Source organism: Rana temporaria, chromosome 1 (genome assembly GCF_905171775.1).
Source record: "Rana temporaria chromosome 1, aRanTem1.1, whole genome shotgun sequence".
NCBI classification, from domain to species: domain Eukaryota; kingdom Metazoa; phylum Chordata; class Amphibia; order Anura; family Ranidae; genus Rana; species Rana temporaria.
Window position 1 is genome coordinate 308,247,823 of NC_053489.1, and position 18,323 is coordinate 308,266,145.

The 18,323-nt window shown below is 44.1% G+C and overlaps 1 protein-coding gene across 5 annotated transcripts in view; it reads left to right on the plus strand.

Annotated features, from left to right (window-relative positions):
* The window catches only part of LINGO2 (leucine rich repeat and Ig domain containing 2), a 2,187,995-nt gene that overhangs the window by 2,038,059 nt on the left and 131,613 nt on the right, over nucleotides 1-18,323 (plus strand). For 4 of the 5 annotated variants that reach the window (XM_040358558.1, XM_040358559.1, XM_040358560.1 and 1 more), the window contains one exon: nucleotides 17,340-17,441. The exons of the other annotated variant lie outside the window; for it this stretch is intronic. The gene's annotated coding sequence lies outside the window, so the exon portion shown is untranslated. The remainder of the gene's footprint in view (nucleotides 1-17,339; nucleotides 17,442-18,323) is intronic. 5 annotated transcript variants of the gene reach the window in all.

An 18,323-nucleotide genomic window follows, 5' to 3' on the forward strand; every position in this document is an offset into this window, starting at 1 on the left:
CTCGGGACTCTCCCGAGCACTGTCACGAGGACCGTCCGCATTGGACTCAGTGGAACCACTGACCTGCTGTACTTTGCCCTAAATAAGCCCCATACCTGGGATATCTTGTGTCTGAGGCCAGTCGGAGCCATCCCTCCTTCTTCTTCCACCCCCAGGACCCAAAAACGATATTCTGGGGACACCTAGAACCCATAACACAAGGGTTAACTCTTCAATCCTTTGTTTGTCACAAACGAATAAAGAGCTTGTAATCATACACTCCTGTGGCCCCTGATGAAGGTCTCTTGTCCTTTCAACAGACCAGAAAGCATCGGGCATATCACCATCGCTCTCTACAGAGTGTTTTTTAATCTATTTTGTATGTTTTTGTCACTGGGTTTATTTTGTTGTTTTTTCTTGGTTCCATACACGGGACTTGTGTCCCAGGTGTCACTTTTTTATCTTTATTTTTATGTTTTTTCAATGATTGTCTCAGAAGATTCTTGTAATCCAATATCCAGACCATTTCTGTAAACAAATGTCAACCCATCTTGGTTTAACCCATTCAATAAAATGTATTTATCTTATACTGGAGTCTGGCCTTTAAAGTCCCATCTGGGGGTAATTCTTTCTTTTCTGGGCCTATGTTTTTTTTCCGGCGATGTTTGGTTATGCTGAGCGGCTTTTGCAGGACGAGGGATGGCATGTTAATGTCACCTGCCTGAGTCCATCTAAGGTGTAATCCAGTGTCTGCCAGACTGTACCCTAGGTTCTGGTACCATGGAACATGGGGTTGGGATATGGTTCGGTCCCTCTATATGCTAGAAACTATACATGGCCAGATTTAGATTTAATTGATGCATATTGAGTACCCTGAAGAAGCAGAGGTCTAACTACCTGAAACGCGTTGGACTACTCTATGCTCAAGAATATCTTCATACACTGGGATCAAGTATTATTGGCTTTGTGCCATATGCTATTCACATAGCTACATGATTTCATTATGTTTTTACAATAAAACAATATTTAAAATGTACTGTTTCTGTGCTCACCTCAGTGACAACTTAATATCCTTAAATATCCTACATTTTATGGGAGGGATCTCTTCCCCACAATGTTTTTTCTTTACTACTGTAGATATATTGGGATGTGGATATGAGTGTTCCTGGAACTGGTTAAACCTTTAATTACAAACTATATTATTTTTTTTCACAAAAAGGGGGACATCCCTTTCTGTATATGTATGTTTAATATATCCTTAGTGGGAAAATAAAGTGTATACGTAGCCAAACATTTTTTTTTAAAGGGTAACTCGCACTTGCAGTTCCCATAATATTCCCTGGCCATGTTTCTTTGATCAATTTTTTTGTCAGTCTTGGTCAGTCTTGGTCTCTGCTGGGGAGATTTACCATCCATGTGTGTCCATTGTCACAGAGAAAGTGTCACGTACCTTGTAGCAGAGCCTTACATGTAGAGGAAGACCTCTCGTACAACCCTAGCTGAAGGGATAGGGTGAGATAGTGGCCACAACAGCGCAGTGAGGTAAGTGTGCCTGCAAGATCATCCATTGGTTGCAGGAGTGTGTGGCAGGTGCATCACCTAAGCTGGGATAGATGGTTGAAGCAGTGGATGGCAACAGGAACAGCAGATCCAGACACACAGCAGATGTAGGACCAGCATCACCAGGCACTATGCAAAGCAGGACAGATGGATAACTGGTTGCAGAGTCAGACAAGCCAGGTTAGCAACAGAGGATCAGGTATAAGAATAAACAGCATGCAGAGAATGGTCAAGATGCAGGCAGAGGTTGGCAACAGGATATCAGGCAGATGGAAGATATAACAAAGTCTTTAAGGCAAGCCGAGGTGAGGATAGAAGGAGAGCAAGCATGGTCACGTTAAGCCGGCTCAAGCACAGGAATCATGTACAGATCACAGGAACAGGTATACAGGGTAAAGCTGCAGATCAGACAGCAATGCACTAGTGCAGCTGCTGCCCTTATATAGGCCATTTAGCACCAGCGTTAATGGCTTACAGGCGCGTGTATTTGCATGCATGTGTGAATGCAATCACCTGTGCGTGCTAATTTTTACAGGCATGTGCATTGGCTTTAGCCTATTTTCGGCAAGATGGGAACCTGCAGGAGCATGTGTATCTGCCTCTGCCTCGGAGCTTCAGCAACACTACGGCCAGCACGTTTCTAACAGAAAGAAAGAAATGGAAATTCTCAGATTTTACGGTTGAGAACAGAATAAAGAGTGAGGGCAAATCTTCCAATGTGGACACCTGTTCCAATAACAACTGTGTAAGAAATAATTTACCCTCAATTTGTAGAGATTTTCCATCTTTTCTTTTGCATCTCTGGGACATGAATTGAATACAAATCTCCCCAACAGGACAGGAAAAAAAATTCAAATGAGTGTTAACCCTTCCCTACTCTATACCAAGCTAAAAATGAAAGTTTTGACTTTGCCACCACTTTAAGATAGGTCAGTACATTTTTATTACAGATTTAGTTTATCTGCAAAGGAGAACAATTTTGAATATTTCTGTAAAAAATCTCAAATTTCTGTAATGAAATTAAATATTAATTTGTTAGGCGCTATATTATATATCTCTTTTATGGTCATTATCCCTTTATCCAAAACAATATGTATGTTTGTTCCCAACTTGGGCTACTCAAGTTGGGAACAAACTGTCAGCATGGCCCTTGACCATGGATTTACAGTTTTGTTGTAAATTGCCCTCCTGCTCCAGACATTTTCATTTAGGCCTCATGCATACATATAATTCAATATAATTCAGTATTTTCCCACCTGAGAGTCACAGGTGCTGCATACAGCTACTTTCAGAAATCAATATCTGTACGAGGTGGCACTTAAGCAAGCTCGGGCATGCATTTAGACGTATGTCCCTGGACGCATACAGTCTGCTGCACATACATAAGAGCTGTTTTCTCTGGCATTTCAATGTGCAAAGTGGTCCACTGTGTTAACATTTAGAGTAGTGGACCTTTGCTTCTCTCCTTAAGACCCACTAACAATGAGCACTTTTATCTCTACCAGGAATATTTACATAAATTATTATTACATTAATTATCTCATCAGTGAGCTGAAGAAAAGAACTGAAAAGCATTCACTGATAGAGGGCCCGAAGGATCAGAGGTGAGCGTTAGTGGTTTTGTAAAACTCCACAAAAAGACCAGATCTTTACATAAGCTTATTTAAACCTTAAAATTAATTCTTATTATGTTGTCACTTTACTTAATATAACTTGTATTGGAAAGGTTTTGTGACCATGTTACATTGGTGTACCCCTAAATTATAACCATGCCACTTATACTGACAATCCTGCCTGTTTTAGAACATGTAAATTATAGATTTCACTAAATCTATTTTAACAATTCTTATCTGGTTAATTTTATAAAATGAAAATAACTAAAATAGACTGTTAAACTGTCAACATTTCCCGTTCACACAATGCTAAATATTACAACCTTCTTAATGCATTATTCATTTTTCAAAAAAGTTTGACTAAATGGAAAGTTGCTTTTAGTATATTCTACATTATACTGTATGCCATAACTCAGAATTTCTGGAAAAATGGGAGGAATATTTTAATAGCATTAATTAATAGCATGAAATACTTTGTTTCATTTTGCGTGTCCACTGTTTTGCCATCACTACTCATTACTCTGTGTGCAGCTTGATATACAGCTAAGGCCTCCTATCCACCAATAAATCAGACAGCATAAACAAATATTGAGACTTTATCAAAAGAAGTATGATGGGTGGGACTGGTGGAAAAAGCAAAGAGAAATACAGTAATAACACAAATAAGACAACAAGCCATGTCTCTGAGGGGCTAAAATGTGTGGTAGATGCTGGGAAGATGAAAGTTCCATGTTTTCACCAGGTATTTCCTCCACACTCAGGCCTTGTACACACGTCCGAGAAACTCGACGGGCAAAACACATCGTTTTGCTCGTCGAGTTCCTTGTGAAGCCTCCGAGGATCTCGGCGAGCCAAGTTTCCCCATTGAGTAACGAGGAAATAGAGAACATGTTTCCTCTGCCAAAAGTGTACACACGACCGGGTTTCTCGGCAGAATACGGCTCCGAACGAGTTTCTGGCTGAATTCTGCCGAGAAACTCGGTCGTGTGTACGGGGCCTCAGGATGTGCCAAAGATGGTGACTGGTTTCTTTTCATGTGCAGCTTCTAACTTCTAACTGGGAGTAAAGAATCACTGGAATTAGAGGCACAGCAGGGGCAAAAAACTGTAAAGCTGGTCCAGTGAAGGTGGGATTAGGTCAATAACATCAGCAAACATTATGAAGTCCTATGCTGGACATAACATTCGCAGTGAGCAATCTTAAAGGCAGATAAAAATACACAAATTCGGCTCTATATTTATTAATACATCATTATACATTATTTTTATTTTTTTAATACAGGCAGTGTAAGTACCTGACTTTGACATGGTATCAACTTTTAGCATCCCCAGTACAGTTGAACTTGGACTGAGAGATGGAAAAGCAAAATGGGGAGCTAGACATGTGCAAAATTGAATAATGTGTTTTTTTTTCATTTCGGATAGATTTATTATGTTACTAATTAAATTTTGTTGATTTGTTTCGGAATTAGTTTAGTTTAGTTTAATTTTGTTTAATCCCATCTGCTAATTTTCTAACGAATTCCAAATTTTCAGAAGGATTTAACTTCAGAACGGTCAAAAAATTTATTTTGAATTCTGTCTGAAGAATAGCTGGCTTGTTAAGGAGCAAGCTGGGAAGCCACATCCTTAAAGCGGAGTTCCACCCAAAAGTGGAGCTTCCGCTTATCTGATTCCTCCCCTCTTTGGTCCACATTTGGCACCTTTCGAGGGGGAGTGGGGAACAGGTACCTGTTTTTTACAGGTACCCTGTCTCCACTTCCGGGAAACCGGGCCACGGCAAATTACGTCAGCAGCTCGGCCCCCCTCATCCTCCTTCCTCCCTCCCTCCCCTTCTGCCGGGCCAGTGAGAGAGTGCAGCGCGCTTCGCACATTTGCAGTAGGCTGTGAAGCCGGAGGGAAACACTGCAGAGTTCCGGTACACGCAATGGCGCCGGCAGCACCCGACCAAACATCAGCTGCGGTGCCAACATTGCTGGACTCCAGGACAGGTAAGTTTCCTTATGTCAGTATTTGTAGCTGCTGACTTTTCATTGTTAAAGGGGCAGGCGGAACTCCACTTTAACAACTGAAGACTCAGCAGCTGTCTACTGACAGTAGGTATTTGTGATATTGTGTTTTTAGCACGACAGCATCGCGCTGATTCTCGGCGACATGGTGCCGAGATCTCGCCGACATCTCGCCCTCACTGGAATAGTGACAGCACATCCCAGCAAGCGCGTTATAGAAGCGACGGGAGATCCGACTTGGATTCCCGCCAATTCTACACGTGTGCGGCGTGTTATGAATCCTGAGGGGGAAGTCCCCGCCGGATTTTAAATAAAAATTTGGCATGGGTTTCCCCCTCAGGAGCATACCGGGCCCTTAGGTTTGTTATGGGTTGTAAGGAGAGCCCCCCTACGCCGAAAAAACGGCGTAGGGGGTCCCCCTACAATCCATACCAGACCCGTATCCAAAGCACGCTACCCGGCCGGCCAGGAAGGGAGTGGGGACGAGCGAAGCGCCCCCCCCCCCTCCTGAGCCGTACCAGGCTGCATGCCCTCAACATGGGGGGGTTGGGTGCTCTGGGGCAGGGGGGTGCACTGGGGCCCCCCCACCTCAGAGCACCCTGTCCCCATGTTGATGAGGACAGGGCCCCTTCCCGACAACCCTGGCCGTTGGTTGTCGGGGTATGCGGGCGGGAGGCTTATCGGAATCTGGGAGCCCCCTTTAATAAGGGGGCCCCCAGATACCGGCCCCCCACCCTAAGTGAATGGATATGGGGTACATCGTACCCCTACCCATTCACCTGGAGGAAAAATGTCAAAGTTAATAAACACACCACACAAGGGTTTTTAAAATAATTTATTTTTCTGCTCCGGAGGCCCCCCTTGTCTTCCTTATTAGCTCTGTTTACCAGGGGGGGCTTCTTCTTTGACGTCTTCGGGTGGGTGGGGGCCGCCGTCTGGTTCTCTTCCACCGCCGGGGGGGGTCGCTTTTAAAAAAGCCCCCACCCCCCAGCGGGATTCCTCCGGCGTCTTCGGCGGGGGGGCTTCTTCTTCCGCTATCCCGACGGGTCTTCTCCGCTATCCGGGGGGTCTTCTCAACTCTCCGGGGGTCTCCTTCTATGTTTGCCGCTCTCCGCTGTTGACTCGGCGCACCCCGGTTCTTCCTCCAGCTGTCCGGTGCCTTCTTCAGCGCTGAACGTCTATCTTCTTCTTCCGTGCTGTGAAGTATTCTTCTTCTTCCGGGCTGTGACGTCATCTTCTTCACTTCTCCAGATGTTGACACGCCGGCTCTTCTCGCTGAAATGACGGATGCGCGCCTTGCATCGGACCTATATAGGCCTCACAGTCCCATCATGCTCTGTACCTACCCATGTGATACCTACCCACGTGGGTAGGTATCACATGGGTAGGTACCAGAGCATGATGGGATTGTGAGGTCTATATAAATCCGATGCAAGCCGCGCACCCGTCATTGCAGCGGGGAAAGGCGACGTGTCAACATCGGGAGAAGAGAAGAAGAGAAGACGTCACAGCACAGCGGCCTGAAGGGAGAAGTAGAAGACGTCACAGAACAGCGGAAGAAGAGGAGAAGACGTCACAGAACAGCGGAAGAAGGAGAAGGCACCGGACAGCTGGAGGAAGAACCGGGGTGCGCCGAGTCAAGAGCAGAGAGCGGCGAACATAGAAGAAGACCCCCCGGAGCGGAGAAGACGTCACAGAAGAGCGGTGAAGACCCCGGAGAGCAGGAGAAGACCCCCGGAAATCGGAAGAAGAAGCTTCCCCTGGTAAAAGAGCTAAAGAAGACAAGGGGGAGCCTCCGGAGCAGACTAATAAAATATTTTAATACCCTGTGTTTTTTATTTGTGTTTTTACCACTTTTCCTCCAGGTGGATGGGTAGGGGTACGATGTACCCCATATCCATTCACTTAGGGTGGGGGGCCGGTATCTGGGGGCCCCCTTTTTAAAGGGGGCTCCCAGATTCCGATAAGCCTCCCGCCCGCATACCCCGACAACCAACGGCCAGGGTTGTCGGGAAGGGGCCCTGTCCTCATCAACATGGGGACAGGGTGCTCTGAGGTGGGGGGGCCCCCCTGCCCCAGAGCACCCAACCCCCCCATGTTGAGGGCATGCAGCCTGGTACGGCTCAGGAGGGGGGGGGGGCGCTCGCTCGTCCCCACTCCCTTCCTGGCCGGCCGGGTAGCGTGCTTTGGATACGGGTCTGGTATAGATTGTAGGGGGACCCCCTACGCCGTTTTTTCGGCGTAGGGGGGCTCTCCTTACAACCCATAACAGACCTAAGGGCCCGGTATGCTCCTGAGGGGGGAACCCATGCCGAATTTTTATTTAAAATCCGTCGGGGACTTCCCCCTCAGGATTCATAACAAACGCTGCACACGTGTAGAATTGGCGGGAATCCAAGTCGGATTTCCCGTCGCTTCTATGACGGCTCTGTCTCCATCGCGGCAAGCCAGCTCGGCGCTGGCTCCCGCGATGGGGCTCGTAGGTGGTCAATCTCGCCGAGAAAGGGAGCGAGATTGACACAATATCGGGTTCACCTACTGTACATCTGAAATGTAAACAAAACAAAAGAATTTGAAAAATTCAAAGCAAGCAGGAATAGCACAGCAAGTCTTCCACAGCAAGTCTTCCACAGCAAGTCTTCCATTAAATCTAAAGTGGTGTATTGTGGTCACGGCGGACCCAAGGAGGTGTGCAGATGCTGTCTCACTCTCACCCAATCCTCAGACTTGGACCTCCACTTCCTGGTTCAGCGTATTGCGTCAAACGTTAGTGATGATTTGAATTGTACTAAATGTGAGTGTAACGGTTGAAGATTTTAGAGTGTTTTATTAAACTGGCTTTTACGTTATTACACTATTGGAGTACCTTTTGTTATTTACATGTGGAGAGATCCCTTATATAAACGGCTGGATATTGAATATTTTCTTAACCCTTTCTGCGTGGTTTAAATCGTTTAAGCCAAACACGAGAGTGTAATGCCGCGTACACACGATCATTTTTCAGGTTGTAAAAAGCAAAGTTTTTCAGGCTCTAGAAAAAACAAAGTTTTTTTCAACTTCATCATTAAAACTACATTGCCCACACACGATCGTGAAAAAAAAAATGCTCTAACAAAGCGCAGTGACGTACAACACGTACGACGTCACTATAAAGGGGAAGTTCCATTGCGGATGGCGCCACCCTTTGGGCTGCTTTTGCTGATTTCGTGTTAGTAAAAGACGATTCACGCTTTTCAGTCTGTTACAGCGTGATGAATGTGCTAACTCCATTACGAACGCTAGTTTTACCAGAACGAGCGCTCCCATCTCAAAACTTGCTTCTGAGCATGCGCAGGTTTTTCACGTCGTTAAAGCCCACACACGATAATTTTTTACAACCCAAAAAACGACATTGTTTAAAACGTCGTGAAAAAATAGAGCATGTTCGAAAAAAAAAATTGTCGTATTTCGGAACCCGAAAAATGCTCTGAAGCCCACACACAATCGTTTTAAATTACATTTTTAAAAAACGTTGTTTTTTACAACCCAAAAAATGATCGTGTGGACACGGCATAATGCATATTCATCTGGTGAGTGCGTTTTCTGAAGTGAACAGAATCACTTTCACACTGGTGTAGTGGATTAATAGGAAGATACTACATTGAATTAATTTCACCGGATTATCTTTATGGACTGTTTATTATAAGATTATTTTATTTATTTTCACTTGTCACAGGGTAATAATACCTTAATTAATTTTCACATTCATTTTTACTGGAGTGTGCATTTATGTATAATTGCAATATTGTGATTTAAGCGCCACAATTTTTTCTCACTTTTCAAATTTGATAAGGGTTAAAATACTGTTCACGTTCTATATTACTAAAAGTGGCAGCTCTACCTATTTGAAACATTATGTTCTGAGGCGCAGTGGTGGAGATTCAGGTGTGGGCGGGTTGTACTTGATGGCCATCAGTTTGGCCATCAGTTTTGAGTGCTTGTGTGTTAACATGAAGAAGTATAGAAAAATCAGGTCTCTGTGTGGCAGAGCTGTGTTTTTCCGTGTTCACACAACCGTTTTTTTCATCGGAATAAACTCTGAGGCCGCGTACACACGGTCGGTCCATCCGATGAGAACGGTCCTTCGGATCGTTCTCATCGGCTAACCGATGAAGCTGACTGATGGTCTGATGTGCCTACACACCATCAGTTAAAAAACCGATCATGTCAGAACACGGTGACGAAGTTCAATGCTTCCAAGCATGCGTCAACTTGATTCTGAGCATGCGCGACATTTTAACCGATGATTTTGCATACTAACCATCGTTTTTTTTAAAGCAAGTTCTCTTTTTTTGACCGAAGGATAACTGATCGATGGCTCCCACACACGATCGGTTTGGACCGATGAAACGGTCCTTCAGTCCGTTTTCATCGGTTTTGACTGACCGTGTGTACGCGGCCTGACAGGTTTTTTCGGTGGAATTCCGCTCAAGCTGTCATACAGACATACCAAAATCCAACCATCAAAAATGCGGTGATGTACAACACTATGACGAGCCTAGAAAAATGAAGTTAAATGCTTCCGAGCATGCGTCAAAATGCATGTTTTTTTCTCCGTCGGAATTCCATACAGACGAACGGAATTTCCGATAGAAAAACATATTCTCTTTCTAAGGCCCCGTACAGACGACCGAACATGTCTGCTGAAACTGGTCCGCGGACCAGTTTCAGCAGACATGTTCGGTCGTCTGTACAGCCGAGCAGACAGGATTCCAGCGTACATTTGCCCGCCGGGCCTTTTTCGAGCGGGCAAATCTTTCTAAACATGTTTAGAAACATGCCCGCTGGAATCCTGTCCGTCGGACATGTTCGGTCGTCTGTACAGACCTACCGTACATGTCCGAGCGGCCGCCATCCCTCGCATGCGTCGAATGACTTTGACGCATGCGTGGAAGCATTGAACTGCCAGGGCCGCGCACGTCGCCGCGTCATCGTCGTGGCGACGGCACGGCCTCGTCGCCGCGTATTGAGTACGCGCGGATTTCTGTATGATGGTGTGTACAGCCATCATACAGAAATCTCCGGGCAGACATGTACGCTGAAAACGGTCCGGCGGACCGTTTTCATCGTACATGTTTGCTCGTCTGTACGAGGCCTAAGACAGAAAAAGTCCAATACACACGGTCGGAATATGCGATGAAAAAATTCCGTCTGACTTTTAAGTCTCATAATTAGTTGGAAAAAAATACAAATAATGTTGCGGGTAAAACAGCAACCTTACAGTATATGTATTTAATTGCTTTCCTACCAGAGCATTTTTTGCATACATCTGCATTTTTGTTAAAAAAATGACTTAGAACCCCAAATCATTTATTTTTTTCCTCTGAAAACAGAGACCCTGGAAAAAAAAAGGTGGCTGATGCAATTTTTGATGTCACATGATATTTATTTATTTATGTAAAATATGAAAGATGATGTTGCGTTGAATAAATATATACTGTACCAAACATGCCAAGATTTACAATTGTGAGCGCCTGTGAAATGGCGACAAACTATGATATCTAAAATTGTTCATAGGCAACATTTTAAAGTGGTTGTAAACCCTCCGGAAAAAAAACCCTGCAAGACAAAAGCATAATGAGCTAGTATGCTATGTATACTAGTTTATTATGAATTACTTACCTGAGATCGAAGCCCCCGCAGCAGTCCTCGTCCCCCCTCCGGTGGCGACATCTCTCCGGGGGTTACTTTTGGGTATCGCTTCTCCGGCGCTGTGATTGACCAGAGCCGCAATGACATCACTCCTTCACATGCATGCGGGAGCCGTCGATAATGGCACATGGACTGAAGCAACGGCGCATAGGTGCCATTTCTTCAGTTGGCCCCAGTGCGCATGTGCCAATGACATCGGCACATGCAGGGGACAGAGGATATCTCCTAAACCGTGCAGGTTTAGAAGATATCCTGGATAGCTTCAGGTAAGCCTTAATATAGGCTTACCTGTAGCATAACGTGGTTGTAAAGGGTTTACAACAGATTTAATAGCTTTTACAGGTTAATGGATTAGAGTTAAATATGAGCTTTGGCACTAGAGTCTTTGGTCTCACTCCAATGTTTGCAGCAATGCCACACGTGTGGTGCAATCACCATTTTCATATGCGTGTGGAATCTATGTGCATGTTATTTGTATGTGACCATGGGGGACGGGTAATTATGTTTTACTATTTTATTTTAAAAAAAATCATCTACCTTTATTGCTATCACACTGGGTGAATAAGCCCCTTGGAATACCTTTGGACAGTGACAGATACTCTTTATGGAGACATCAGGGGTCTATTAGACCCTTGAAGTCTCCCCTGCCATCCAAGGCAGCTGATCAATCACAGATTGTGTGTGATTAGCTGCTTCCCTGGCTGTAATAGCCAAGGAATGACAGCTTTGAAACTGGAAGCAATACAATCCTTGTCATGCCCAGCTTCATTCTTCATAATGGAGATGAGGGAACAAATTTCCCCCCACCTCCTTTTTAGGCAGCTGTGTCAAAATTCTTTTGTGATTCCTGGGATCCCTAGTTAAATGGGGTGGTGACAAGCAGTGGAAGGAGTGTGGGGTGGCGACAAGCACTGTAAAAGTGATGAGGCAGCTGTTAAACCAATTGCTGGCTTAAAAAAAATGTTACAAGGAGCTACAGCCATGATCTTGGTATAATCACCTGCTGCCCAGGATGTTTATATATGTATACTAGGCAGCAAACCTGTATGTCCTGGAGTTCAGACACATTTTATAAACATTATGGGCCGGATTAAGAGAGACTTATGAAGGCGTATCAGTAGATACATCGTCGTAAGTCCGAATGCGCGCCGTCGTATCTTTAGGCGTATTCTGGAAACCAGATACGCCTGAATTTGGCCAAGATACGACCGACGTAAGTCTCCTACGCCGTTGTATCTTGGCTGCCTATTTACGCTGGCCGCTAGGGGCGTGTACGTCGATTTACGAATTGAATATGTAAATGAGCAAGATACGCCGATTCACGAATGTACGTAAGCCTGCCGCAGTAAGCTACGTCGTTTACGTAAGCCATACGCCGGCGTAAAGATAAAACACCTCTCTAGGTGTCGCAGCCCATGCAAGGTATGGATGATGGAACAGCCGTCGTATTTTACGTTGTTTGCGTAAGCGTACGTGAATGGAGCTGGGCGTAGGTTACGTTCACGTCGAAAGCATTGAGCCGACGTTGTTTCGTAGGGAGTATTTGCGACATGATTCTGAGCATGCGCGCACATGCGCCATACGAACGGCCCTCATTTCCATGGGGTCACGGTTAATTTAAATGTAGCCCGCCCACTACATGCCTACTTTGAATTAGGCGGGGTTACGCAGGCCCATTTGCGCTACGCCAACGTAACTTACGGAGCAAGTGCTTTGTGAATACTGTACTTGCCTCACTATGTTACATCAGCGTAGTGCAAATGGGATGCGCTACGCCGGCCAAAAGATACGCCATTGTATCTGAATCTGGCCCATTGTGTGCATTTACATAGATACAGTGTGTGCGTGTGTGTGTGTGTGTGTCTATATATATATATATATATATATATATATATATATATATATATATATATATAAATCCTTAATTTTTTGCAATGTATTTCTTTATAGAAACAACACCATTGAAAGTAATTTGGGAGCTACATTTTGTCTATATTGCTATGTGGTGTGTGGTAAAACTGCCAGCACTGGTTACTTAGCAGCCAAACACTGTAGCTAATAGCCAACAGAAGCTGTGTTATCTCCTTAACCACTTCAGCCCCGGACCATTTTGCTGGCCATAGACCAGAGCATTTTTTGCGATTCAACACCGTGTCACTTTAACTGACAATTGCGCGGTCGTGCGACGTGGCTCCCAAACCAAATTGTCATCCTTTTTTTCCTACAAATAGAGCTTTCTTTTAGTGGTATTTGATCACCTCTGCGTTTTTTTTTGTGCTATAAACAAAAATATAGTGACTTTTTGCTATAATAAATATCCCCAAAAATGTTAATAAAAAAAAATTTGCAATAAGCGTTTATTGATTGGTTTGCGCAAAAGTTATAGCGTCTACAAAATAGGGGATAGTTGTATGGCATTTTTATTAATATTTTTTTTTTTTACTAGTAAAGCCGGCGAACATCGATTTTTATCGTGACTGCGACATTATGGGGGACACATCGGACACTTTTGACACATTTTTGGGACCAGTGTCATTTTTACAGTGCTATAAATATGCGCCATTTACTGTGAAAATTACACTGGCAGTAAAGGGGTTACCACTAGGTGGCGCTGAAGGAGTTAAGCGTGCCCTAGGGAGTGATTCATATACATATACGTCACTTTGCCCAGCTGTGCCATTCTGCCGACGTAAATCTACAGGAGCCGGTTGGGAACCGGTTAATATACAGGAATGTGCATGCACCATGTGAACATAGGAAAGTGTATCATAAAAGGCCTGTCTGCAGATCTTTGTTTTGTATACACATCATTGCTAGTAGGGAGGGAGAAGCTCAATATACGTATGAATATAAAAGATACCACAGTCACAACTTGCAAAAGAAGACTGACAGAGCAGCCACAGGTGTGTATTCATAAACATTCATGTTTTATTGTTCCGTTGAGAAGCCAAGTTAAATATAGAGAAGAGATAGTGAAAATGAAGCTTGCTGTTATATATATTGCAAAAAGGAGTCTGCCTTCAATGCTAGGCATGGCAAACAAATTGAGGCTGTTGCACAATAAAAAATAAGCCCATACTGATTGGGATTCTACTGTTCTTGAGAGGCTATTAAAACAATCAGCTGGTTACAATACTTTTTGCAGGTAAAAAAAAAAAACAATTGTCACCTAAATAGTTACCAGATTAGACACATTTGTAAAGAGTTTGAAATTTAAAAACGCATAGTGTATCATAAAATGGTACCCCCACCCCTTCCAGCCCCCCATATTAACATCATGAGATAAAAAAAAATTAGTACATTAATTTAGGGATCTTGGCTTATTGAGTAATTTTCTTTGAAAACAGGCAATCTTTTTTAAATTATATTTAGGTATTATGCTCCATATAAATGAAGGCTCCTTTATGAATTAAAATACCTTTTCTGTATATCTTTTCAACTTTTAATAAATATTAGGATCTGTGATAATAAATCATGCACTGTGTAAGTGATCCATATGCCATTACCCATGAAACTTAAATAAATCTTACAAAAACTTGCTATGAACAGATGTATTGACTAGCCCTAGGTTCACACCTTTTAGTGCGTTTTGCACTTTGCAGACATGCACTACAGTCCATTTAACATGGTTCCCTGTGGTACAAGTTCACACATATGCGTTTTGCGGCCGCTGTATTTTTGGAAAGGGTCGGAGACTTTTTTCCAGCGATTCGCGGGTAACAGACTTCAATGGAATCGCACAGGAAATGCAAGTGTTGTGTTTGTGATACAATTTCCATGTGTTTTGCATTTTTTATTTTAACACTGTATATAGCTGGTTGCTAAGCAGGGGTCCGGGAAGCCGGCCACCGTGTCCTTAACAACTGATAAGTCATCCGTCTTTCCTGCTGCCTTCTTCTCCCACCGCTATCTCTCCCGCCTCTATCTTCTCACGCTGATGTCTTCTCCCTGAGCTGTTTCCTTGTGCTATCTTCTCCTGCTGCTGTTTTCTTCTTGCTGCCGGTTACCCGCTATAAAAAAGAGCCGCTCTTCTTCTGTGGCTGTCTTCCTCATTTGTGGTGACATCACAAGGGGCAGGCTCTCTGGGTTAAGTCATTGTATGGCCACGCCCCATGGCTAAATAAGAGATGCCAAACAGCAGGCGACAGCACAAAGGAGGAAGACAGCCACAGCGGGTAACTGGTGGCGAGGAGAAAGACAGCAGCGAGAGAAGATAGCACAAGACGACAGCTTGGGGAAAAGACAGCAGCGGGAGGGATGGCAGTGGGGGAATCAACTCAGAGCTATTTTTTTAATTAAGGACTTATCAAAGACAGGCTCTTGTTCCTTTTTGTACATTTCACTGCTTTCTGAGGTGAATTGGCAGGTGTACGATTTACCCGATACCCATTCACATAGGGTGGCCGGGATCTGGGGGCCCCCTTCTTAAAGGAGTGCTTACAGATTCAAATAAGCCCCCACCCACAGACCCTGACAACTATTGGCCAGGGTTGTTGGGCAGAGGCCCTTGTCCCCATCAACATGGGGCATGGGGCTTTGGGGGGCTCTGCACCTATCCCCCTATTTCGAGGGGAAGTGGCCTAAAATGGTTCATGAGTTCATGGGGAGGGCGCGCTCGTTTGTTCCCTCCCTTTCCTGACCTGCCGGGCTGTGTGCTCGGATAAGGGTTTGGTATGAATTGTGGGGGGGACCCCACACCATTTTTTTTTACTTTTGGCATAGGGGTCCCCTATGAATCCATACTAGACCTCCATACTAGAATCCATACTTGTGTTTTTTTGCCGGCAATTTTTTTTTCTTTTTACATTCAGCTGTCAGCCACCTAGCGGCCAGCGTAAATATGCAGCCTAAGATACGACGGTGTAAGACACTTACGCCGGTCGGATCTTAGGGAAATCTATGTGTAACTGATTCTATGAATCAGGCGTATAGATACGACCCCGCACACTCAGAGATACGATGGCGTATCTGGAGATACGCCGTCGTATCTTCTATGTGAATCTAACCCAGTGTGTTTACAGTGTGTTTAAAGAGAAAAAAACTTAAAAAGCAAAATGCGTAAAAAACAGAGGGTTTAAAAATGCAAAATGCACTGCAAAAATGTGAATCTAGACTAAGGGGTAGATTCACGTAGATCCGCGTATCTTTGCGGCGGCGTAACGTATCCAATTTACGTTACGCCTCCGCAACTTAGACGGGCAAGTGCTGTATTCTCAAAGCACTTGCTCCATAAGTTCCCGCGGCGTAGCGTAAATCGGCTGGCGTAAGCCCGCCTAATTCAAATGTGGGACAGGGGGCCGTGTTTTATGTTAATGTTCTGTGACCCGACATGATTGAAGTTTTTCCCAAACGGCGCATGCGCCGTCCGTGGAATTTCCCAGTGTGCATTGCTCCTAATACGCCGCAAGGACGTCATTGGTTTCGACGTGAACGTAAATGACATCCAGCCCCATTCACGGACGACTTACGCAAATGACGTAACTTTTTCAAATTTCGACGCGGGAACGACGGCCATATTTAACATTGGTACGCCGCACTTACACCACCATATAGCAGAGGTAACTATACGCCGGGAAAAGCCTAACGTAAACGGCGTAACTGTACTGCGTATCTAGCTAATTTACATATTTTGACACACCCCTAGCGGCCAGCGTAAATATGCAGTTACGATCCGATGGCGTAAGAGACTTACGCCTGCCGGATGTAAGGGAAATCTTTGCGTAACTGATTCTATGAATCAGGCGCATAGATAAGACGGCGCAACTCAGAGATATGACGGCGTATCTGGAGATACGCCGTCGTATCTCCACTGAGAATCTGGCCCTAAGTGTTGACCAGCATATTAAAACAGCAGAAAGGCATGTGGGTTTTGCTACTGCATAGTGAAACCCACTAAATTAAATGGAACAAACAGCAGGGAAAATACCATGTGCCAAGATGCTGCCATTTGCAAGATTTTTTTTTTTATATATATAAAATCCTTCTCAACCTATCATTTAAAGAGAAATTAAGTGGTACAATGCACTAATCACTGTAGTAACATTGTTTTCTGGTTATGTCACCAATAGGCTTTGAAGCTGTTTTGTGACCTGACCTTGAGTATGTCTCATGGTACGTTTTTGCATTCTCTGCATAATTTATTTTCTACACATGAATTCCAGCATTCGGAGGCAATAAGGGCAGCACCATTACGGCTCTGTACTTCTTAGATGTCATGTTTCAAAACTGTACTGTACACTAACAACTCTCAGGTTGTCTAATTAAGACAGTCAGTGAACGGATCTTTATGTATGTACTGAGGAAATTGACAAATGCCAATTCAAGAGGGATATACAAATGGAAGTATTACATACATTATTTATCTTTAAAAGTCAATAAAGAACATGTTTTTTTCCCTCTATTCCAAGGCCACTGCAGATCTGTAAAATAACATTTGTATAATCCGGCTCTCATTTCGCATTTAATGTATGCAATTGTTTCTCTTCTAGGATATACAGCTTGTGCATACATGGATTTATCTATGTCATGATAAACTGATGGTCTCCACAATGCTGTCACCAACAATTCATTGATGCCGCAAAGTATTTTTAGTAAGTTTTGTGGGAATTAGGGATTTGTGCTTTTTTTTCCTTGTCAATCGTTGAGTTATTATGTGTGAGTGGTGTTTTGTCTGTGATTTACAGTAGCTTTTTCAACCTAACTATTTTAAAGGGATTCTCCATCCTTTCAGGGAAAACATTTTTTCTCAATAGTTCTGTGCAGCAATACAGAATGGGTTTTCCTTGCCTCCTTCCTAGCCAATTGGCACTGGCATATGTCATTTCTGGAATCAATAGAAAATTAGTCCAAGCATTGCTTGGTTGAGTAACCAGAATAGATGTATTACCAGATTTCTAGTTGATTGGATTGTTGAGAGATGCATACATACACTATGTTACCAAAAGTATTGGGGCGCCTGCCTTCACACGCAAATTAAAGCAGGAGTTCACCCAAAAATTTTTTTTAACATTAGATTGATGCTCATTTTGTCAAGGGGAATCGGGTGTTTTTTTTCAAATCGAAGCAGTACTTACCGTTTTAGAGATAGATCTTCTCCGCCGCTTCTGGGTATGGTCTTCGGGACTGGGCCTTTTTGATTGACAGGCTTTCGACAGGCTTCCGACAGTCGCATACATCGCGTCACGAGTAGCCGAAAGAAGCCAAACGTCGGTGCGGCTCTATACAGCGCCTGCGCACCGACGTTCGGCTACTTTCGGAAAATCGTGACGCGATGTATGCGACCGTCGGAAGCCTGTCGGAAGCCTGTCAATCCAATAGAAACGCCCAGTCCCGTAGCCCATACCCGGAAGCGGCGGAGAAGATCTCTCTCTAAAATGGTAGGTACTGCTTCGATTTAAAAAAAAAACACCCGATTCACCTTGACAAAACGAGCATCAATCTAATGTTAAAAACTAACTTTTTGGGTGAACCTC